Source organism: Mytilus edulis, chromosome 6, assembly GCF_963676685.1.
Source record: "Mytilus edulis chromosome 6, xbMytEdul2.2, whole genome shotgun sequence".
Lineage (NCBI taxonomy): Eukaryota > Metazoa > Mollusca > Bivalvia > Mytilida > Mytilidae > Mytilus > Mytilus edulis.
In genome coordinates, this window is record NC_092349.1 from 75,900,049 (window position 1) to 75,906,048 (window position 6,000).

Consider the following 6,000-nt stretch of genomic DNA (forward strand, 5'->3'; position numbering starts at 1 on the left):
TTACCGTATTTGGCACAACTTTTTGGAATTTTGTATCCTCAATGCTCTTCAACTTTGTACTTGTTTGGCTTTATAAATATTCGATTTGAGCGTCACTGATGAGTCTTATGTAGAAGAAACGCGCGTCTGGCGTACTAAATTATAATCCAGGTACTTTTGATAACTATCATTATAGTTTTCACATGAATTGGATTTGTAATTTAATATAGATAATCTATAATATACATCAGTGTAATAAAAAAAACATGTACATTTATTGCAAACGTTCTTTAACAGTGTAAAGTATGTACCAATTCACGTAAGTCGAGTCTCACGTCAAAACATATTACATTGAAAATGTCCACTTGGATTTTACCCACATGATATGTACTTACTTACAAGCAAACTTTCCGTCATACAGTTGTTCGCAATTGCATCTTGATGTTCTTAATATTTTCATCAGTTTTACAATGTACCATATTTTCTTTAATTATATTACGAATACAGATAAAATTAGTTTGTCGTTAATTTATGTTTTAAGTTTTAATATAATGGTTCTTTACAAGAGGTTAAAAATTGAAATTCAAAATTGTATCTTTATAATTGTTAATCGTTGATTCACCACTTGCTTATTAAGTTGTCTTGTCTTTTTCTCTGTTACTTTGTATTCGAGCTTAAATGTACAAATAAATCACATAGTGTTATTCATATCCCTAGTTCGCATCTCTCCTCTTAAAAGTATGATTTCTGATTACACCTTGATAGTCGACTACCTGTTCATTTCAATACAAGTATTGGGTATTCAATGTAATGCACTGACATAAAGTAACTTGTGCTTCATAACCTATCCAAGGTTGAATACACCTTATCGCTAATCCCGGCTGACCCGGCCGCTTGAACTTTTGACGTCAACAGCAATCACTTTTCCATTGTGGCGTCAGATATTTTGTTTTATGACGTCAAAATTTTACGGGAACCTGTGCGATTTCCAGCAATGGCGGACAAATAGCGATAAAGTGTATTATAATAAGGTTCTTCTTTGTAGTTTATTGCTTTTTGATTGTATTCTGTTTTCTATAGTGATTGTACGTACTGTCAATAAAAAGTCGCTTACAATTGATGAAAGAAGTTGATCTATATTGTATGGCCATGTCTTGGTAATCAAAACAGACGATCTCCAACAATGAATGATCCATTATTCGATATGTGCGATGTCCAAAATTCGTTATCGGAATAATAATTAACACAATGTATAGTACGGTGAAATTGGGAATGGTATAAAATTCATAACTTATATTGTCTTCCGATGTTAGTTAGTGCTAAGCTAGTATTATAGTGCAGACTCTGCTGGAATATTTTCAATAAATAACTAACTAACTTGAATAAATACATGTAAATTATTAGAAAAAAAATCGCACATTGTATAAGTACAACGATTAATGTCCCACTGGCAGTAAATTGTGATAATATTGGATTATGTTTACTGTCAATCATTTCTCAATATATAATGCTCACTGATCAAATTTATATCAGTATGCAGCAGCGAGTTAATTAATTGTTCCATGGAGATATGTGCTATACAGTAGTTTTAAATTAATTTTCTATATTACAACACGGAAACGGAGAATGTCAACTATATTGGCCTTTTTTAATAAAGCGTGTTGATGGAAAATTTACACAATTAACTGTAATAAGTTGTTCCAGATTTGGTGGGAAATAAAAGTTGAGTTTCTTAGTATAAACAATGGTTGGTTCTGAAGATTTTAGCGTCTAAAATACTAACATGAGCGGGTTCTTTTACGCCAAGGACAAAACCAAATACGTTCCCAAGCCAAATGACAGAATACTAATAGTAGATTATGAAAGAAATTCATAATATACTTTCAAATTCTAGGTAATTAAAACAAGCGTTAAAACGTAAAATATTAGCTTGGTATAAAATGGTGTGTGCCATTACGAAAGAGCAAAACAATTGAATGCATATTAGCATATACATATATCTCAAAATTTTCCATGTGACTTTTATCTAACTCTTTAGATTTTATCCTTTTGGTATGATAAAACGCCCATCAATCAATTAGGTTATTTCACATAAATAAGTAGAGTTTGATTGATGACGAAGTATTTAGAGAGATGACACCTTATCTTTGTTGTGCAAGTGGTCCTTCTAATAGTTTCAGACAATCATAAGTAGATTATTTAGATCACTTTGTCACTTAGGATGCTTAAAAGCACATGATTTATGACTTTTTGATAACTAGATAAAATGATAAGTAAACGTAGTAATTCCCATTTCGTACGCTATGTCGAACGTAAAATACTATTTGAAGCATTAGATTAATAGCAATTCGCAATAGTAGTAGCTTATGTGCCAATGTAACACTGGGGTCAGCACTTCTATCTAAAAATGAAGTACAAACTATTTTTTGTCAAGTGACATTTACTTGATATATCAAGATGAAGAGCGTGACAGATAATTAATGTTGTTTTAATCGTTCTTATGTATTTTTCATTGCATGTATGTTAAGCAAACGACAATGAATGAACTGACCAATAGTTTCTTTTTGTTTGAGCACTGATTTAGTGTATCATTAGTCATGTTTTTCAGTAACAATAGTTGGCCAACTTACTTAATATGTAAGTTTTAAGACCAGTTAAATCTACCATGTTTTTCTTAAAATGACCTGTACTAAGTCAGGAATATGGCAGTTTTATCAGATAGTTCGTTTCTATGTATGTTGTCATCTGTTTTTGTTGCACTTCAGTGTTGAGTGCCCCTTTGGAATTCCTCTTAAAGTTGGTGTGTTCCCTCGGTTTTAGTTTGTATTCCGTATTTGTTATTTCTCAATCACTTTAGGACTTTTGAACAGCAGTATACTACTGTTGCCTTTATTTACGGAACCAATCACGAGTTCAGTCGTACCACAATTTCTAACTGTTATTACGGAATGCAACCTTCCGATTTAGACTAGCTACTTAGCGGGTTTGTACTCACATGAGCAAAACGACATGTGTAACATGTGTAACAGCTTACCCTTCCGGACACTGTTCTTTGTTCTGTTTTGTATGCTGTTGTTTCTCTTATTATCTTTTTTGTTTTTATTCCATAGCGTTGTCAGTTGAATCAGTTTGAATGTACCTTTGGGCATCTCGCCTCTCTTTTGTAATTCAGGTTTATAAAAGCTTAACTTTCGCACAGGCTTGCGATCCTTATCAACGCAAGACTCATACAAGGACCCCATTTCGATGTATTTAATACGCTATTCAGAATAAGCATTCCGTATAGCATGCAATTTCCCATTTAATCCACAAATGTTTGATTCACTAACGGAGTCGCAATAATAAGAGAGATGCAAAAGATACCAAACGGACATTAAAACTCATGGGTCGAATATAATCTGAAAAATTCATGGATGAAAAAGAAAAATGCTAACAAACTACCAGACAAACAAACAAACAAAAAAATAACTGTACACAAACATTACACAGAAATTTGAAAACTGAGCAACACGAACCCTACTAAAAACTGGAGTTGATCGCTTGTTCTACGGAGGTGTAAGCAGATTCTGCTCCTCATTTGGCGTCCGTCGTGTTGTGTTGCTCATGTAAGTATATTACATTTAAGAAATAAGGGACGGGGTTGTAGTTGGAGCATATTCGTCTTTATCCGTGATATATATACCGGTACCTGTACCGGTTAACCAACTCATAACGGAATCATGTACCGGTACCGGTTAACCAAGTCATAACGGAATCCTGTACCTGTACCGGTTAACCAACTCATAACGGAATCCTGTACCTGTACCGGTTAACCAAGTCATAACGGAATCCTACAGGTACCTGTACCGGTTAACCAACTCATAACGGAATCCTGTACCTGTACCGGTTAACCAAGTCATAACGGAATCCTACAGGTACCTGTACCGGTTAACCAACTCATAACGGAATCCGTAAAATTTACGAAGGATTGATTACTATTTCACTATTTGGACTTGACATGATTTGTAACAAACTTTTCTAAAATTGTCCGTTTCAAATTGTTAGAAACTAAGGTTTCAACAACCTCAGGCAAATTTGACCTAAGATGGAATTGGTTTTTTTAAGAATCTTTATGTTTATATAGCTCTTTAATTGTTTTGGTTCTTATACATCCTTTTCTTTAAAATATTCATCTTTGGGCGTTCCTGGTTTGATATGTTCCAAATGGATTTACAAATTTAGAACATCAGTAAACTAGTGTTACCAGTGAATTTCAAATTCAGCCTTTCGATAGGACCTTAAATGTTACTTCTTTTTTCAAAGCCTCTTCCCAAGGAGGAGCGTTTTTTTATATTGATATACTGAGAATGGAAGAACGGATTCGTTTAGTTATTGCTGAATATACAAACGAAATTTAATGTATAAATAGTTTAAATTTAATACGCCAGACGCGCGTTTCGTCTACATAAGACTTATCAGTGAAGCTCAGAACAAAAAAGTTATAAAGCAAAACAAGTACAAAGTTGAAGAGTTTTAATGACCCAAAATTCCAAAAAGTCCTGCCAAATTAATATGGTTATAAGGTAATCTATTCCTGGGGAAAAGAAAATCCATAGTTTTTTTTTTTTAAAAGTTCAAGGACTTGTAACAGAAAATTTATAAAAATGACCATATAATTGATATTCATGTCAACACCGAAGTGCTGACTACTGGGCTGGTGATTCCCTCGGATATATATATATATAACAAACCAATAAAATACATCCCATTAATATAGTGGCGTCGTTGTTTACTCCGAAATACAATGTATGATTTTTCAGATCATGGGTTTAATGATGTTTTTGTCTACAAAATGCTCATATTTAGAAAGTTCAGTCTTAAAAAGTTATAAAGAAAAAAACGAATACTTTATCACATTTCTTAGTCATTGACGTGCATCTTAGAGTAATATTGTTTTAATTGTCCGTTCAGCCATGGTTTTATCATGGGAATTAAAACAAAACGTTCCACTTTCCAGTTTGAGAGAATTATAGCGGCGATGTTATTGGAAATGATTTATAAACTGTTGATAATTTGTGATTATAGTGACTCAGCATTTTGTAATAACTCTTCAGAGAAACGGCTAGCTATGATTAAAATCTGGATATGAATCGTAATCGAATTTAATATAATTCTTCTTAAGTTTTAGCTGTTAAATCCTAAATCAACAATTATCTGTATTTTTAAAAACTAATGTATTGTATATAGACGAAACTAACTCTGAATGAACATATAACTCGGAAGCAATTTTCAAATAATGTCAAAGCTTTTGCTTATATTTGTTTTTAAATCAGGAACTGGCGAAAATAAATAATGATGTAGTCAGCTGCAAAAATGTACCACCTCAAAATTAAGTTGAGTGTTCGTGTGTCTTTTTATGTGAATTAATAACTACACGAATGATCATCCTAAGATATGCACAGATTTTTATTGGTTTGTTTATATAGCATTTTTTGGTAGAGTATGTTCATGATAGTTTAAATTGTATCTTTTTTTATCTTGTCTATTCTAATCCGATATAAAAGAAAGAAAAGTAATTATAGGCGCCAAAGTACCGAAATCCATAAGTGAAATCAAACAGATAAAACCATGTCTCAATTAGAAAATAAGAAAGACAAAAGCTGTTCACCAAACTCTTGATAGAAAATAAAAACCCTGGGAATATTATATTGACCACCTGAAAACTGAAAACGCATTGCATTTTTAATACAGTCTTATCAAACGCAATTATCAAAATATTAGATAATTGTGTTTGATAAGACTGTTGTAAAAATGCAATGCGTTTTCAGTTTTTACCGTTTTGGACCAACATTTCACATTTAAAGAAATCATAAAATTGAGAATGGAAATGGGGAATATGCCAAAGAGACAACAACCCGACCATAGAAAAAAACAACAGCAGAAGGTCACCAACAGGTCTTCAATGTAGCGAGAAATTCCCGCACCCGGAGCCGTCTTTCAGCTGACCCCTAAACAAATATATACTAGTTCAGTGATAATGAA